Source organism: Myotis myotis, unplaced genomic scaffold, assembly GCF_014108235.1.
Source record: "Myotis myotis isolate mMyoMyo1 unplaced genomic scaffold, mMyoMyo1.p scaffold_m19_p_4, whole genome shotgun sequence".
Taxonomy (NCBI): domain Eukaryota; kingdom Metazoa; phylum Chordata; class Mammalia; order Chiroptera; family Vespertilionidae; genus Myotis; species Myotis myotis.
Window position 1 is genome coordinate 74394691 of NW_023416346.1, and position 19892 is coordinate 74414582.

The 19892-nt window shown below is 45.1% G+C and overlaps 1 pseudogene; it reads left to right on the forward strand.

Moving 5' to 3' along the window:
• The first annotated feature begins 11789 nt into the window (after window positions 1–11789).
• Window positions 11790–14565, forward strand: LOC118653474 (annotated as a pseudogene).
• The last annotated feature ends 5327 nt before the right edge of the window (window positions 14566–19892 follow it).

The window sequence follows — 19892 nt, forward strand, 5'->3', positions numbered from 1 at the left end:
CTTTCAGGGCTATTTATTTAGGAACTCTTTATTTCAAAAATAATACTGATTACAACTCTTTTCTTACTGGATTATTGTGAGAACTAAGTAAGAAGATATGTACTTAAGTAGATTGAAGAAAAAAAAAGGTGCTCTACAAATAACAAGTAATGTTTTTGTGATCACTAAAATATTTTGGTTTTCCCTACTCATCATTCAGTCTTCAGCAGCAAGCTTCCATAGAATGTGCTAAAGCATTTTTGTGGGGACTTTCTCGATGGTATATGGTGTCTGATGCAAATTAAATGGATATCCTTCTCTGTGAGAGTCTCTTGTAAGCTATGAGTTTCATCCAGATACACAGTGCCCTCATCCTGCTATCCAGGATCCTTTGCTATGTCTTTCCCCTTGTGCAGCAGAACCCCATTCTCTGGAACAAGGCATATCTTTCTCCTTCCACCACTACAGGATTCATAATTTGCCATAAAATTGACCAGTCTTTCAAGACTTAGTTAGATGACTTAATGATCTTACAAATTCATTCAAATGGAGATAATCTCAGTGAATAATATTTTTGATGTTTATATTTTTTAAATTTATATTATGTCTATATGTTCTAAATTATGTAGCTAGATATAAAATGGCTGCTTATGATCTTTAAAGAGATTATTAGGAATATAAATTTCCAGGCTCAATTCTCAAGATTATGATTTTTAAAAATATTTTTAAATTTATTTCAGAGAGGTTGCTGACACTCCTGGGCAGCCAGCACAGGCACAGCGACCAAGCCATCTAGGGAAGCAAAGCTGCTTGAGACTAGGATCCTGGCCTCAGCACCACCCAGTCTGATCTCAGATGCATTCCAGGACCCTGCAGCCACTGGGGACAGAGACCTGTGACCACAGCTACAGACCTGCGGACACCAAAAGTTCAGAAATCCCCGCAGCAGATCCGTGAGTAACAGAGCCCATCCCCCCTTCCCACAGGCTCACAGGCAGGGTCAGAGTAACTAACTGATAGACCCACCCCTTGCCAGGCCTCAGTACTGCAGGAACTTTGGCCTGGAAGTGCGCGAGCACCTTGGAACTGATCCCGCTTGGGCGGGGTTCAGGAGTCCTGGGCTGGGAGCAATCCAGCGAACACCAGAAACTGATCCTACACGCACTGCTGGCTTTGGAGCCCTGGGCTGGGAGCAATTGCGCGATCACCTGGAATTTGTCCCGCTTAGCACAAGCCCAGGGACACCGATTCCCTGGGCAGGAAGCAGCACCAACCACCAGTGACTTGACTGTGTTTCTTATCACCTGCGCTGGAGATCCTGATTCATTGTGCATTCACGCTAAGAGCCAGTGACTCCAATTCCTGGTGCCAGGGCACACGGGGACCCTCATTCTCAAGGTGAGGTCGCGCGAAGCAACAGAGACTCTGATACTGGATTCCTGGGGAACTCTGACTCCTGGCACACGGTAGGAGGCTCTGGTATTCAACACGCTCCAGGGGGGTCTCTGTTTCAGCATGGGGCAGGCAGGGTCCCTGATTCTAAGGGTGCATACGAGGCCACATTGAGCGCTGGCAACACTGACTCTGAGTGAGCCTGGTTCCCACCAACCTACAAGAACCACACATCTTAGTGTCAGAGCTCTTCAGTGACACTAGGGTGGTGGGAGGCTCCCACTGCACACAAACCAGGCCCACGCAACTTGACGTTTGAACCATCGGGAGATAATCAGAATGAAGAGACGACACAACACCATGAGGAAAGACAATGAGGAGTCGCCAAGAAAGGAAATTAATGAAGTTGAAGCATGCAACATGACAGAAAAAGAATTCAGAATACTGGTTGTACAATTCATTCACCGGATGGATGAGAAAATCAAAAACCTATGCAAGAATCGGGAAGAAATGAAAAGTGATATAGCTACAATCAAAAACACCATGGAAAGTTTCAACAGCAGAATAGAAGAAGCAGAGGACCGAATTAGTGACTTAGAAGATAAGGCAGAGAAACAAGCTCAATCTGAACAACAACTGGAGAAAAAAATTAAAAAAACAGGAGGAGAGCCTAAGGGATCTTTGGGACAACATGAAACGAAGTAACATATGCATAATAGGGCTGCAAGAAGGACAAGAAGAGCAGCAAGGATTAGAAAATCTATTTGAAGAAATAATGACAGAAAACTTCCCAGATATGGGGAAGAAAAAAGTCACACAAGTACAGAAAGTACCAGGCAAGATGAACCCCAAAAGACCCACACCAAGACACGTCATAATAACGATAGCAAATATACAAGACAAAAAGAGAATCTTAAAGGCTGCAAGAGAGAAACAGAGAGTTACCTACAAAGGATCCCCCATCAGATTAACAAATGATTTCTCAACAGAAACACATCAGGCCAGAAAAGAATGGACAGAAATTTACAAAGTGATGCAAAGCAAAGGACTGACTCCAAGAATACTCTATCCAGCAAGGCTATCATTCAAAATTAAAAGGGAAATGAGAAGCTTCACAGACAAAAAAAGGCTAAGGGAGTTTATCACCACCAAGCCAGCAATGCAAGAAATGCTAAAGGGACAGGTGTAAAAAGAAGAAATAAAAAGCCCAGAAAGAAAACAGCCACAAAAAAATAGAAATGGCTACAAACAAGTACCTTTCAATAATAACTTTAAACGTAAATGGACTAAATGGTCCAATCAAAAGACATCAAGTGGCTGAATGGATAAAAAAACATGACCCATATATTTTCTGTCTACAAGAGACCCACCTCATTAGAAGGGACTCACACAGACTGAAAGTGAAGGGATGGAAAAATATATTTCAGGCAAATGGAAATGAAGAAAAGCTGGGGTAGCAATACTTATATCAGACAAAATAGACCTCAAAGTGAAGGCCATAACAAGAGATAAGGAAGGCCACTTCATAATACTAAAGGAATCAATACAACAAGAGGATATAACCCTGATAAACATATATGCACCCAATGCAGGAGCACCCACATACATAAGAAAACTCCTGGAAGATATGAGTGGAGAGATCGACAACAATACAATCATAGTAGGGGACTCTAACACACCACTGACATCACTGGATAAATCTGCTAGACAAAAACTCAGCAAAGAAACAGCAATCCTAAATGACTCACTAGATCAGATGGACTTAATTGACATCTTCAGAACACTTTACCCCAAAGCCACAAAATACACGTTCTTCTCAAGTGCTCATGGGACATATTCAAAAATAGACCACTTATTGGGTCACAAACAAAGTCTCCCCAAATTCAAGAAGATTGAAATCATACCAAGCATCTTCTCAGACCACAAGGGCATAATATTAGAAATAAACTACAATAAAAACAACTCAAAATACTCAAACTCATGGAAGCTGAATAGCATGTTATTAAATATTGATTGGGTTACAAATAAGATCAAAGAAGAAATTAAAAACATCCTGGAAACTAATGACAATGAAAACACAACAATCCAAAACCTTTGGGACACAATGAAGGCAGTCCTGAGAGGGAAGTTTACAGCTCTACAGGCCTATCTCAACAAACAAGAAAAAATGGTAGTAAATCATCTAAATCTACAGCTCAAAGAATTACAAAGAGAGCAACAAGAAAAGCCCAGAGTGAGCAGAAGGAAGGAGATAATAAAGATTAGAGCAGAAATAAATGACATAGAGACCAAAAAAACAATACAGAAAATCAATGAAACCAAGAACTGGTTCTTTGAAAGGATAAACAAGATTGACAAACTTCTAGCCAGGCTCACCAAGAAGCAAAGAGAGAGGACCCAAATAAACAAAATCAGAAATGATAGAGCCGAAATAACAACTCACCCCACAGAAATACAAATGATTGTTAAAAAATACTATGGACAACTCTACTCCATCAAACTAGACAACCTGGAGGAAACGGACATATTCCTAGAAAAATACAACATTCCAAAACTTAATCAGGAAGAATCTAAAAATCTCAATAGGTCAATAACTATGGAAGAAATTGAAGCAGTCATCAAAAAGCTTCCAGCAAACAAAAGCCCAGGACCAGATGGCTTCACAAGGGAGAACATTCAAGGAAGAACTAAAACCTATCCTCCTGTGACTACTACAAAAAATCCAAGAGGAAGGAACACTTCCAAGCTCATTCTATGAAGCCAGCATCACCCTAATACCAAAACCAGGTAAAGACAACACAATGAAACAGAATTACAGGCCAATATTCCTCATGAACATAGATGCCAAAATCCTCAACAAAATCTTAGCAAATCGGATCGAGCAGTACATAAGAAAGATCATACACCATGACCAAGTAGGATTTATCCCAGGGATGCATGGATGGTACAATATCCGCAAATCAATAAACGTGATACATCACATAAACAAATTAAAAAAAAAACACATGGTCATATCAATTGATGCAGAAATAGCATTTGACAAAATTCAACACCCATTTTTGATAAAAACTCTCAGCAAGGTGGGACTAGAAGGATCATACCTCAACATAATAAAAGCCATATATCACAAACCTACAGCCAACATCATACTCAATGGACAAAAACTAACACCATTTCCCCTAAAAACAGGAACAAGACAGGGATGCCCACTCTCACCACTCCTGTTCGACAAAGTACTGGAAGTATTAGCCATTGCGATTAGGCAAGAAGAAGAAATAAAAGGCATCCAAATTGGAAAAGAAGAAGTAAAACTGTCCTTATTTGCAGATGACATGATATTATACTTAAAACACCCTAAAGACTCCATCAAAAAACTATTAGACTTAATAAAAGAATTTGGCAATGTAGCAGGATACAAAATTAATGCCAAGAAATCTATGGCATTTGTATACACCAATAGTGAACTTGCAGAAAGAGAGATTATAAAAACAATCCCATTTACCATCGCACCAAAAAAATTAAGCTACCTAGGAATAAACTTAACTAAAGAGGTAAAAGACCTCTACTCAGAAAACTGCAGGACGTGGAAAAAAGAGATAGAGGAAGACATAAAGAGATGGAAGAACATACCATGTTCTTGGATTGGTAAAATCAACATCATTGAAATGTCCATACTGCCCAAAGCCATCTATAAATTCAAAGCACTTCCCATTAAAATACCAATGGCATATTTCACAGACCTAGAACGAACTCTCCAAAAATTCATCTGGAATAAAAAACCACCCTGAATAGCTGCAGCAATCCTGAGAAAGAACAAAGTAGGTGGGATCTCAATACCAGGTATGAAGCTGTATTACAAAGCCACTGTTCTCAAAACTGCCTGGTACTGGCACAAGAACAGACATATAGATCAATGGAATAGAATAGAGAGCCCAGAAATCAGCCCCAACCAATACGCTCAATTAATATTTGACAAAGGAGGCAAGAACATACAATGGAGTCAAGAGAGTCTCTTCAATAAATGATGTTGGGAAAATTGGACAGATACATGCAAGAAAATGAAACTAGACCACCAACTTACACCATACACAAAAATAAACTCAAAATGGATAAAGTACTTAAATATACGATGGGAAACCATAAAAATACTAGAAGAATCCAAAGACAACAAAATCTCAGACATATGCCGAAGCAATTTCTTCACCGATACAGATCCTAGGGCGTTAGAAACTAAAGAGAAAATAAACAAATGGGACTTCATCAAAATAAAAAGTTTCTGCACAGCAAAAGAAACCATCAACCAAACAACCAGAAAGCCCACTACTTGGGAGAACATATTTGCCGATGCTATCACTGATAAGGGTTTAGCCTCCAACATTTATAGGGAACTCATAGAACTCAACAAAAGGAAGATAAACAATCCAATCAAAAAATGGGCAAAGGACCTAAATAGACACCTTTTAAAAGAGGACATTCAGAAAGCCAAGAGACATGTGAAAACATGCTCAAAGTCACTAATCATCCAAGAGATGCAAATCAAAACAACAATGAGGTACCATCCCACACCTGTCAGAATGGCTATCATCAACAAATCAACAAACAACAAGTGCTGGAGAGGATGTAGAGAAAAAGGAACACTTGTGCACTGCTGGTGGGAATGCAGACTGGTGCAGCCACTATGGAAGACAGTATGGAGTTTCCTCAAAAAATTAAAAATGGAACTCCCATTTGACCCTGTGATCCCACTTCTAGGAATATGTCCCAAGAAACCAGAAACACTGATCAGAAAGGATATATGCACCCATATGTTCATAGCAGCACAATTCACCATAGCTAAGATCTGGAAACAGCCTAAGTGCCCATCTGTAGAATGGATTAGAAAACTGTGGTACTTCTACGCTGTGGAATACTATGCTGCTGTAAAAAAGAAGGAACTCTTACCATTTGCAACAGCATGGATGGAACTGGAGAGCATTATGCTAAGTGAAATAAGCCAGTCAATGAATGAAAAATACCACGTGATCTCACTCATTTATGGATAATAAAGACCATTATAAACATATGAACAAAAATAGATACAGAGGCAGAGCTGACTCAGACTGTCAAACTACAGCAGGAAGGCCGGGGAGGGTGGGGGGGCAGGACAGGGGAGAGGGGAGGAGGGTAAGAGATCAACTGAAGGACTTATATGCATGCATATATGCATAACCAATGGACATAAGACACTGGGGGGTAGGGGATGCCAGGGGATTGTCAAGGGCGGGGGAAAAAAAGAAGACATATGTAATACTCTTTGAAATACTTTAAGCAAGAAAAAAAGCAAAAAATAAATAAATAGAACCTGAAGCTAAAAAAAAAATTATTTCAGAGAGGAAAAGAGAGGGAGAGAGAGATAGAAACATCAATGATGACAGAATCATTGATTGGCTGCCTCCTACACACCACACACAGGGGACTGAGCCAACATCCCGGGCATATGTCCTGACCAGGAATAAAACCATGACATTCTGGTTCTTAGGTCAATGCTCAACCACTGAGCCACACTGGCCAAGATCAAGATTCTGATTTAATGAGACTGGAAAAGAAAAAACAAAAGTCTGCATTTTAAAATAATTTCTATAGGAGGTTCTACAGTCAATTTTGCCAACTATTCATCCAAAATACATTGACTATGGCAGACTTTCTTTTTAAAGAACTTTCCATGGCTTTGCCAAAAAACTTTATGAAATATGGAGATTTCCATAAAATAATATAATTTCTGTTTTGTGTCATAAAGAATACATTATCATGGGAAAAGTCTATGACAAACCCTTGGAAATGCAATGGGAAGATGGTGGTGGAGAGGATAGGCATCTAGTTGGAATGTGACAATCTCTGTTTAAAGTTAAAATGTAATTAGTGTTGGAGAATCCAAAATGGCAGCAAAGTAAGTGGATGCTACATTAACAGGCTCCTAGGAACAAACTGGAATTACAACTAAAATACAGAAAAACCATCTGAATAATCAACTGAAGACCAGCTGCAGAAAACCCTGATAACCAAGGACAGAGAGTGGAGACCACACAGAGAATGGTAGGAAGTAAAGCAGTGTGATAGGGCTGGTGAGACTCCCAGAGAAAGCAACTGAACTTCCGGGAGTATATCTCAGCTGTGGGGGGATCCCAATGAGAACTCTGAGGTCTAAACCCAAATCTGGGCTCCCCAGCCTTACCAAAATGGAGAAAAGTACCCACATAATATCTGGCTGTAAAGAGCAGCAGGATTGCTATCTGCCATAGAGATACAGCTGGAAATGCAGGCACATTCTTGAAGGGCTAACACACAAAATTTCCTATGTAGCCACTCACCTTGAGGTCCATCAGAGTGAGGGTAGAGTAGATTGGAGCTGTGTGAACAGCAGCCAGGTTTGGGAGATCTGGTATTAGAACTCAGAATGCTGATATCCTGGTTTCTTGTACTGAGTCATTCCCTCACATTATGGAGGACATCTTTCTCCTAAGGACCTTTGCTATCCAGGTGTTTTTTACCTGGGGAGAAGGCAGGAGCCCGTCCTATTGAATAGCCCATTGCCTCACCATGTGGAGATTCTGAGGCCCTTTAAGAGACTGAGAATAACGATCAGCATGCAGGCAGAAACAATTACCCCACCCTGTTGGAAAATCCCTCACCAGACCCTGTGGTCAATAGCTTGAGGTTAATCAAGACTGAATACAATCAGAATGCAGGCAGAGGTGGATCTCTGGAGCCTGAAATAATTTGGGGCCCAGGGCTAGGAAAAGCAGACCTTGGTTCATATATTGGTCTTTTCCAAAGGCACCCAGATCCAGCAGAGGAAACCACAAGCTGTGGATTTCTGATAGCTCAAACAGGGTACTCAGGGACAGTCATAAACAGTATCTGACATTGTCCTGCATGAGAGATTGGGAGGCATAACAGATCTACCTAATACACAGACACAAACCCAAACAGGCACCAAAATGGAGAGCCAAAATAATAAGGTTCAAATGGAAGAGCAAGAAAATTCTCCAGAAGATGAACTAAATGAAATTGAGTTAAGGTATTTATCAGACATAGAGTTCAGCTTAATGATGGCAATAATGGTCAATAGCATGAGAAAAGATATAGTAACTATGCAGAATGACATAGCACTAATAAAGAACACAGTGGAAGGAATACACAACAGATTAGGGGAAGTCAAGGATCAGATCAGGAAATTAGAAGACCGGGTAGAAAGAAAAAAATAATCAGGGAAGCCATAAAAAGAAAAAAAATAGGAAAACAGATCAAGGGAGCTGTGGGACATCACGAAATATAACAATATTCCCATAATAGAAGTGCCAGAAGAGAAAGAAAGTGAGTAAAGAAGAGAGAGAGAGAGAGAGAGAGAGAGAGAGAGAGAGAGAGAGAGCCCATGTTTGAAGAAATGCCAGAAACCTTCTGTAACTTGGTGAAGGAAAAAGTCACTCAACTTCTGGAGGCACAAAGAGTCCCAAGCAAGAAGAACCCAAACAAGCCCACACCTAGAAACATCATAGTTAAAAAGCCACAAACTAAAGACAAAAGGAGACTCTTAGAGACAGCAAGAGAAAACCAAACTGTTACCTACAAAGAAGCTTCCTTAAGGCTGACACCTGATTACTCGTCAGAAATTCTACAGGCTAGAAGGGAATGGCATGAAGTACTCAAGATAATGGAAAGCAAGGAATTAAAACCAGATTACTATATCTAGCAAGGCTATAATTTAAAATAGATCGTGAAGTAAAGAGCTTCCAAGACAAACAAACAAACAAAAACAACAAACAACTAAAGGAGTTTATCACCACCAAACCAGCACTGCAAGAAATGCTTAAAGGAAAGACAAAATGGTGGCAGAATAGACAGAAATGTCCCAACCCTTGTCCTGGAGCAGAAAGAATTAGCAAATAAATCCAATAACATCCACCCAAATTGGCAAAGTAGACACAGCTGGTGAGCCAATTTGCAGCTGGGAAGGACACAGGACACCTGGAGAATGGTAAAATCAGGGATCTTGGATGGAGAGAACTGCAAGACCTCCAAGCCCAGAGGGTGAGAGGGAAACCACATGGCACCTTGGGACAGGCGTAGTGTCTGACTGTGGAAAGGAGGTCCACAGGACTGCTTGTGGCAGTGGATTCTAGATCTGGGTTCACAGCCAACAGAGACTGAGCAGAGAGGGGGCAGCCTGGACCGCTGCCCAAGCTGCACCGTGCTGGGGATAGAGGGGCTTGCAGTGGTACAGCTCTTTCCCCTTTTTGGTCTTTGCTTTTGTTCGTTGAATCTAGTTCTTAGGACCTTTCAAATACAGACACTCACCCATGGCTGAGGTGCAGGAGGAGGTGCAGACTTGTGGAGTCTGGGGAGAAGCCAGGGAGAGGAGAGGGTAGGGGACAGGTGGCCGCAAGCCTGGCACTTAGTCATACTTGATGTGTCAGACCTAGGCATCATTTTCTCCTGAAGAGATAGCAGTCTCCCTGCAGTCTCCAGGGAACCAATATAGCCACACCCAGGCTACACCCTGAGTGGTACAAAAGATACAAAAAAATAATCTGAATAGTCCCTAAGAGCCCACAGGGACTGGCCTAAAGAGAGACCTTCAGTCCCAGCAACAGGAAACTGAGAAGCAGCCGACAGTACAGATGAGTGGGATTTTAAACCAGCCCTCAATTTTTATTTTTATTTTATTTTACTTTATTATTATTTTGTCTTTTTTCTTTATTTTCCTTTTTTATTTGTTTCTTTATTTACTATTTCTTTTTGCATTATTTTCATCATTCTAATTTTTAATTTTATCCTATTTTTTAAAATTATTTTTTTATTATTTTTTTCTTCTCTTTCTCTTTCTTCTTATCCACCCATTCTCTTTCTACTTCCTCTATAGTGAATTGAGGTCCTCTGCATATTCATCTAATTCCTTAACCTTACTTTCTGTATAAGATTCTGCCCCCACCCTCTTTCCTGGGTATTTGGTGGCTGTATGTGTTGGATTATCTGTTTGGACTCTGGCATTTTCTCCCCATATATTTTTTTTTCCTTTTTCTTCCTTTTTCTTCTTTTCCTTTTATCTCATACCATTTTTTATCTCTTTGATATCACTTGTGCTCTCTTTTCTCTCCCCTAATTCTCTTTTCTCTCGTGGTCACCTATATTGAGGTTATTGGTGCCATGAGTACATTCATGTTTTGCTCCCTTTGTGTCATGTCTTGTTGAGGTGAATTTTATCCTATTAGGCCAATGCGGTAGAGAGCGAGCAACATAACCAGACACCCGGAGAGGAGACTCCATCCATGACCGAGTCAATAACACTTCAGACCCAACTACAGAGGCAGGAAGAAGGTGGCAGTGAGGGAAGAGTGTAAGTGAGTGAGGGAGCAAAAGAGGAGTGTGTGGAAGTGTGGTGGTGGTGGTTGTGTGTGTGTGTGTGTGTGTGTGTGTGTGTGTAGCACAGTTAGATCCCACAAGACTTTGGAGGCAGGCTGACCATGCTCGCCTAACCAGGCAACCTCTGCTACCGTTGCAAACAGTCTCAGAGTGGCCAGCATTTCCACAGAGGCTGCACATTTTTTAAGGGAAGAGCTGCTGAGACTGGGAGCCCAGCTTCACCTCTACCCAGGGTGCTCTCAGATAACACCCTTGCAAGGGACCTGCTGGCCCAGCTGTGGTCCCATGGTCACCAAGAATCCAGCCACCCAGGGTGTGGGCTCCTGTGAGTTCTGAAGCATGCTCCACACTGGCTGGCCCAACACTTTAGCACAGGGCACTGCAACCATGTGAGAAGCAGCCATGTGAGGAGCCCACCCCCATCCGAGGAGCAACAGCCCCATGAGCAGCCTGCCCCTGTATGAGAAGCAACAGCCATGCAAGCAGCCCATGTCCGTCTGAGAAGCAGCAACTATGTGATCTCCCCACCCCCATATGAGGAGCAGCAGCCATGCACAGCCTGCCCCATCCAAGGAGCAGCAGCCCTGTGAGCAGTCTGCCCCCGTCCGAGATGCAGCAACTGTGCAAGCAACCTGCCCCAGCCAGCCAGAGGAGCCACCACTCCTGTGAGCAGCATACATCATAGGACCACCAATAAATAGGGAGCAGCTGCTGCCGCAAACACCCAAGAAACAGCTGCCGCCTGAGGACCTGCTGCCTCCTGAGGAGCAGCACCTGCACGACTCAACACCTAAATTCTTCAGCGAGACCAAAAATGGAGAGACAAAGAAACCCCCAAAGGAAAGAAAAGGACAATCACCAGAAAAGCAGCTAAGTGAAAAGGAGGCATGCAATATGTCAGAAAAAGAATTCAGAATAAGGGTCACACAGTACAGAAACCAGGTGGATGAAAAAAAATCAACAACTTATGTAAGAATCAAGACAAAATAAAGAGTGATATAGCTTCAATAAAAAACACCATGGAGGTGTCCGGGAGCGTGCGCCCGTGGGGGCGTCATGCACCTGGCCCCCTGAGCCTGGGCCCGGGGGCCCTCCCCGCGCTGCAGCCGCCAACCCCACCCCCGCCGCTGCCGCTGCCGCCACCGCGGGATGGGCCCAAGGCCGAGTCGGAACCGGGGCCCAGGCCTGCACCTGTGCCCGCGCTGGGCCTGGATTCTGAAGAAAACACCATGGTGGCCATGGACCTGGGCCCCCCTCAACTCCCCAGGAAGAGCCTACCTGCTCCCAGGCCCCTGGAGCAGGTGGCCAATCAGCTGAGCAGCAAAGTGGCTGCAGAGGTTTCTCATGGCAGCAAGCAAGAGCTGTCAGACCTCAAGGCCCAGAGCCTGACCACCTGCGAGGTCTGTGGTGCCTGCTTTGAGACATGCAAAGGCCTGTCCAGCCATGCATGCTCCCAACTGCAGCAGCTGGGTGTGGCCGAGTCTGAGAGCAGTGGTGCCCTCATTGACCTCCTCTACGAGCTCGTGAAGCAGAAGGGCTTGCCTGACACACCCCTTGGGCTGCCCCTGGGCCTGACTAAGAAGTCCAGCTCCCCGAAGGAGGTGGTCACTGGGGCCCCCCAATAGAGCCTGCTCACCTTGGCCAAGCCCCTGGATGCCCCTGCTATCAACAAGGCCATCAAGTCACCTCCTAGCTTCTCAGCCAAGGGCCTGGCTCACCCACCCAGCTCCCCACTCCTTAAGAAGGCACCACGGGCCCTGGAAGGCTCCCCTATACCCAAGAATCCTGAGGACAAGAGCCCCCAGCTGTCCCTGAGCCCCCAGCCAGCCGGCCTCCCCAAAGGCACATTGGCCTTAGTCTGAGGACAAGGGGCCCCTGAACCTCACTTTAGATAGTGACGTGGGCAGAGAGCTGGACTGCCAGCTGTGCAGTGCCTGGTTTGAGACCCGCAGGGCCTGTCCAGCCAAGCCCACACCCACCTGCGCCACCTGGGCATCAGCGACCAGATGCCAAGGGATCCCCCATGCTCCACAGGCTCATCAGGAGGGTCGGCATCCAGAATCGCCTCCCACTCGGGTGCAGCATGCTGGCCCAGCTGGGGCGGCCTCCTCCCACCTCCACGGCCCTCTCCTTGTTCCCCTCCCCATCACCAGCCAAGAAGGCCAAGCTGAAGGTTGTGGGTATGGCCAGCCCCTGGGGGAAGCAGGACCTCTTGGCCACTGCAGCCGCTGGCATTTTCTGGGCCTCTGATGTGGAGCCGTCTCCTCTCAACCTCTCCTCAGGCCCAGAACCAGTCCGGGATATCTGCTGCGAGTTCTGTGGTGAGTTCTTCAAGAACCGAAAGGGTCTTTCCAGCCACGCACGCTCCCACTTGCAGCAGATGGCTGTAACTGAGTGGTATGTCAATGGCTCTTCCACCGACACACTGCGGGAGATCCTCAAGAGGCAGACTCAGTCCCGGCCTGGAGGACCCCTCAATTCACCAGGACATAGTCCAAAAGCCTTGGCCAATGTGGTGGGCAGCGGAGGTCTTGGCAGCTCGCTGGAAGCCAGCAGCCCTGCAGACCTTCACCTCTCGCCCCTGGCCAAGAAGTTGCCACCACCACCAGGCAGCCCCCTGGGCCATTCACCAACTGCTTCTCCTCCTCCCATGGCCCGAAAGATGTTCTCAGGCCTGACTTCACCCTCCCTGACCAAGAAGCTGAAGCTCAAACAAATGCATGTGGAGATCAAGTGTGAGATGCTGCCAGGGGCCCTTCAGGGGGAGCTACACCCATCTGAGGGTCCCAGGCAAACCAGGAGCTTGGCTGGCCCAGGTACCCTGTGAGCTCAACCTGGCACCCATCACAGGTGCCAAGCCCTCAGCCACCAGCTACCTGGGCTCAGTGGCAGCCAAGCGACCCCTGCAGGAGGTTCGCTTCCTCTCTGCAGAGGTCAAGGCCAAGACCTACATCCAGACTGAACTGCCCTTCAAGGCAAAGACCCTTCACGAGAAGACCTCCCACTCCTCCACGAGGACTGCTGTGAGCTATATGGCCTTTACTTCGAAAACTGCAAGGCCCTGGCCAGCCATGCTCGGGCGCATCTGCAGCAGTTCGGTGTGACTGAGTGGTGCGTGAATGGCTCACCGATTGAGACGCTGAGTGAGTGGATCAAGCACCGGCCCCAGAAGGTAGGACCTACCACAGCTACATCCAGGGTGGCCGCCCCTTCACCAAGAAGTTCTGAAACGCTGGCCATGGCCTCGAGAGCGACAAGCGGTCACACCTGGGGCTGGCACCTGAGGGCCTGTAGGTGGTGAGCTACAGTGCTGGAGGTGAGCCAGGGTCAGAGGCTGGCCGGGCAGCCGACAGTGGTGAGCGGCCTTTGGCAGCCAGCCCACCAGGCACTGTGAAAGCCGAGGAGCACCAGCATCAGAACATCAACAAATTTGAGCGCTGACAAGCCCGCCCTGCAGATACCTCTGTGGCGGGGGGGAGAGGAGCCCAATGACCTGCAGCAGAAGCTGGAGGAGGTGCGGCAACCCTCACCCCGGGTTCATCCAGTCCGCTCCTTGGTGCCTCGTCCCCCCCCCTCCACCCCCCCCCCCAGACATCATTGGTTAAGTTCGTCGGCAACATCTATACCCTCAAGTGCAGGTTCTGTGAGGTGGAATTCCAGGGACCTCTTTCCATCCAAGAGGAGTGGGTGCGGCACTTACAGCGGCAAATTCTGGAGATGAATTTCTCCAAAGTAGACGCCCCTGCCCGAGGAGCCCCACCTCCAGCACAGACAGCAGCAGCAGAGGCACCCTAACACAAAAGCATTCCAGATCTCTCTCGTGCTACCTCTGTCTCCTACTCCTGTTTGGTCTCCTCCTCTCTCTCCTTCTTTCTTTTCCGTTCCCAAAGGAGCAAGCCAAAACCTCAAACCGGCACCCTTGGGGGCCGGGCACACTACAGCCAGGGCTCCCATCCCCCAGCTCAAGGTCTCTGGGGCCAAACCCAGGGTGTGTTCCTTCAGGCCACACATACCCAATCCAGCCAGGGCAGAGGCCAGGTCCTTAGTGGCAGGTGATCTGGTCATGGGAGGAAGGCCAGCACTCCTCATTGTCTAGCAGACAGGTGGGGCTTTGTTTGCCATCTGTGGCCATTTACAAGGACCCCAAAGACCCCCTGTACTGGTTCCCTCTTGCCCCGTGAATATCCTCTCACACACTCACATGCGAACACACACACACACACACACACACACACACACACACACACACATGCCAGCACGCACACACCTCATGAGACCCCGGATATTCCCCAGCCCCCCAGTTCCCAAGTCAAACGAACACATCATGCCACGGTACTTGCTCAGGGGAAGGTATGCTCCCTCTGTGGGCCCACTGAGGCCTAGGAGACCCCACTGAGCCCACAATGCCACTGAAATCCTTGTTGGCTGCTCCCCTCCCCCAGAGGGGCCTTTCCAGCTGGGAAGAGCTCAGAGCTGACAGCTGCCTCCTGTCATGTTCAGGCCCCCCCAGAACCTCTGGGGGCTCTGGGCCTTGGAGGGGGTAGGGTGGGACTTTCCTCCCCACTCCTATCCCCTCCCTCTTTTCATTGTTCCTTTCTATGTACAGCTCCCTAGACCTTTCACTTTTTAAAAAACGCATTTTGTGTAGAGAATAAGGAACGTGGATCTTTTTATTTTGTGATCCTGGGCCAGTTAGAAACTGGGAGCTGATCAATCTTTTAACTTTTTTCAGTGGCCACATTTTGGTTATTAATGTACCTAGAAGTATGTAAATTAGATTAAATTTCTCTTCTGGAAATACCCCGGGCAGGCAGCCAGCATGTGTTTTTCTGTCAAGTGGACAGGTTGGCATCAGCTGACACCTGGGGCTGGGATCAAGCCACCTCCACCCAGAGTCTCAGGAGGTCCTGGGTTTTCCCCTTGGCCACCAAACCAACCAGACCCAGGTGGGGATGAGCTCAAGTTCCCAGCTTATTGGCCCTCAATGGCATGGCCGGTGTGGACTCTGGCCAGCTGGTGACGAGGTTCCTATGTGCAGAGGAGAGGAAACAGCTCTGGGCAGCTGGTCCAGGAAGGAAGCCAGGATGGAGAAGTGATTGAGGCCCAAGGGCTCTTGAAGTCAGGAGCTAACCGTAGAGGATGTGGGGGACACTGGGGGAGGGAGGAGTGCACAGCTGTCAGGACCTCTTAGCTGGGACTGGCCTGCCTTCAAGACATGTGACCTGTCATGAGATACATGCACCCTGAACCCCAGTAACAAGGAGAAAGCGATCTGTTGGCTCCTCTGTAATGTTATTTATTTTCTTACTCTGCAAATGTTTATTGAACATTTCTGAGATTTTTAAGATATTTTGTTGGATGCTAAAAAAAAAGAAAGGAAGAAAGAAAGAAAGAAAGAAAGAAAGAAAGAAAGAAAGAAAGAAAAACACCATGGACAGTTTCAACAGGAGAACTGGAGGACAAAATTAGTAAATTAAAAGACAGGGAAGCAAAACACACCCAAACTGAACTGCAATTGGAGAAAAACATTAAAAGACAAGATAAGAGAAATCACAAAGGGCGACCAGCAGGAAGGTAGGGAGGGAGAGAGTGTGAGAGCGCAAGGAAGTGATAGAGGAGTGTGTGGACATGTCTGGTGTGTGTGTATGAGTTAGGGACAGTTAGATTCTTCAGGTCTTCTAAGAGGATGCTAAACCGGGCAGTCTTAGGCAGCGGAGTCCCGCTCCCTGCGCGGACACTCCTGGGCAGGAGCACAGGCACAGCGACCAAGCCATCTTGGGAAACAGAGCTGCTTGAGACTAAGATCCTGGCCTCAGCACCACCCAGTCTGATCTCAGACGCATACCAGGACCTTGCAGCCACTGGGGACAGAGACCTGTGACCACAGCTACAGACCTGCGGACACCAAAAGTTCAGAAATCCCCATGGCAGATCCTCTCACACTGACTCTGAGAGCCCACAGGGAAACCTTAGGACTCTTGTCTCCATTTCAGTTCACACTTCCTAGATAAGGGTAAGAAGCTGAAACTGGTAACATACAGCCCGAATAGGCAGAGGATATTCAGTTGAGAGACTGTCTTCAGCTGGAAAAGACCAAGAACTCCCAGAAAAAAAAAGACTGTTGGAGACTGCAGCTGAAAACTCTCCTGGTGCGCCAGCTCAGTAGCGGAGACTGTGCCATCTTGAGTGGCTGTTACCGGCATCCAGAGATCAGCTACTAAGCTGGAAACAAGGGATCTTAAGCAGCGTGACTGCGTGAACTCAGACGAGCACTGCTTCTTCTCACAGAAAGCAGAGAGAGAACTACATAACCAAACACCTGGAGAAGAGAGATCATGGTGAAACAAAGAACCAACCCACATATGAAAGAAAAACAGGCATCATCAGAAAAGGAAGTAAACGAAATGGAGGCAATGGAGACAAGCAACCTGTCAGAGAAAGAATTCAGAGAAATGGTCATAAGGTGGATGAAAAGAATGGAAGAAAAATTCAACAGTATGTGTAGGAACCAAGAGGAAATGAAGAAAAACCAAGAAGAAATGAAAAATGACATCACTGCTATAAAGAACTCAATAGAAAGCATCAACAGTAGACTAGAAGAAGCAGAGGACCGCATCAGAGAGCTAGAAGACAAGGTCGGAAAAAATACCCAAACAGAACAGCTTCTAGAAAAAAAAAAATTAAAAAGCAAGAGGAGAGCCTAAGAGAACTCTGGGACAATGCTAAACGAAACAACATCCGAATAATAGGGGTGCCAGAAGGAGAGGAAACTGAGCAAGGAATAGAAAACCTGTTTGAAAAAATAGTAACAGAAAATTTCCCTGATATAGGGAAGAAAAAACTCACACAAATCCAAGAAGCTCACAGAGTCCCAAACAAAATGAACCCGAAAAGACCGACGCCAAGGCACATAATAATTAAATTGGAAAACACCAACGACAAAGCAAGAATCTTAAAAGCAGCCAGAGAGAGACAGAAAGTTACCTACAAAGGATCCCCCATCAGACTAGTGACCGATTTCTCAACAGAAACACATCAGGCAAGAAGGGAATGGAATGAAATATACGAAGTCATGCAAAGGAAGGGTCTGAATCCAAGAATACTGTACCCAGCGAGGCTATCAATCAAAATTGAGGGTCAAATCAGGAGCTTCACAGACAAAAACGGTCTATGGGAGTTTATTACAACCAAGCCAGCAATGCAAGAAATCCTAAAGGGTCTGCTGTAAATAGAAAAAAATAGGAAACAAAGAAGGAACACAGCGGTAAAGAACAAAAATGGCGACTAACAAGTTTCTATCAATAATAAATTTAAATGTAAATGGATTAAATTCCCCAGTCAAAAGGCATAGGGTAAATGAGTGGATAAGAAAACATGACCCATATATCTTCTGTCTACAGGAAACCCACCTCAGAAAAAAAGACGCACACAGACTGATGGTGAAAGGATGGAAAAAGGATTTTCAGGCCAATGGAAGTGAAAAAAAAGCCGGGGTAGCAATACTTATACCTGACAAATTAGATCTCAAAGTGAAGGACATAAAAAGAGATAAAGAAGGCCACTTCATAATACTAAAGGGAGCAGTCCAACAAGAAGAAATAAATCTGGTAAATATATATGCACCCAATATAGGAGAACCCAAATAGTAAGAAATCTTCTGAAGGAGATCAAGGGAGAGATTGACAGAAATACAATCATAGTAGGGGACTTTAACACCCCATTATCACCACTGGACAAATCCTCTAAACAGAAACTCAGCAAAGAAACATCAATCCTAAATGACTCACTAGATCAGATGGAATTAATTGACATCTTCAGAACATTTCACCCCAATGCCACAGAATATACATTCTCCACAAGTGCACATTTGTCATCTTCAAAGATAGACCATATATTGGGTCACAGACAAAGTCTCTTCAAATTCAAGAAAATTGAAATCATAACAAGCATCTTCTCAGACCACAAAGGCATAAAACAGGAAATCAACTACAACAAAAACAATCCAGAAAAATCAAATGCATGGAGACTAAATAGCACACTATTAAACAATGACTGGGTTACCAGTGAGATCAAAGAAGAAATAAAAAGCATCATGGCAACAAACGACAATGAAAACACAACAATCCAAAACCTATGGGACACAGCAAAAGCAGTCTTGAGAGGGAAGTTCATAGTTCTACAAGCCTACTGCAAGAAACAAGAAACAATGAGAATAAATGACCTAACTCTACAACTTGAAGAGTTAGAAAGAGAGCAACAAAAAAAATCCCACTGTAAGCAGAAGGAAGGAAATAACAAAGATCAAAGTGGACATAAACGACATAGAGACCAAAAAAAAACAATACAAAAGATCAACAAAACCAAGGGCTGGTTCTTTGAAAGGATAAACAAGATTGATACACCTCTAGCCAGGCTCAACAGGAAACAAAGAGAGAGGACCCAAATAAACAAAATCAGAAATGAAAGAGGAAAAATTAACAACAGACCCCATAGAAATACAAAGGATTGTTAGAAAATACTATGAACAACTCTACTCCAACACACTAGACAACCTGGAGGAAATGGACATATTCCTAGAAAAATACAACCTTCCAAAACTTAATCAGGATTAATCTAAAAATCTCAATAGGCCAATAACTATAGAGGAAATTTAAGCAGTAATCAAAACGCTTCCAGCAAACAAAAGCCCTGGGCCAGATGGCTTCAGAGGGGAGTTTTACCAAACATTCAAGGAAGACCTAAAACCTATCCTCCTCAGACTATGTCAAAAGATCCAAGAAGAAAGAACACTTCCCAGCTCATTCTATGAAGCCAACATCACCCTAATCCCAAAACCAGATAAAGACAATACAATGAAAGAGAATTATAGGCCAATATCCCTCATGAACATAGATGCCAAAATCCCCAACAAAATCCTAGCAAATCGGATCCAGCAATACATCAAAAAGATCATACACCATGACCAAGTAGGATTTATCCCAGGGATGCAAGGATGGTACAATATCCGCAAATCAATAAATGTGATACATCACATAAACAAATAGAAAAAAACCACATAGTCATATCAATTGATGCGGAAAAAGCATTTGACAAAATCCAACACCCTTTCTTGATAAAAACTC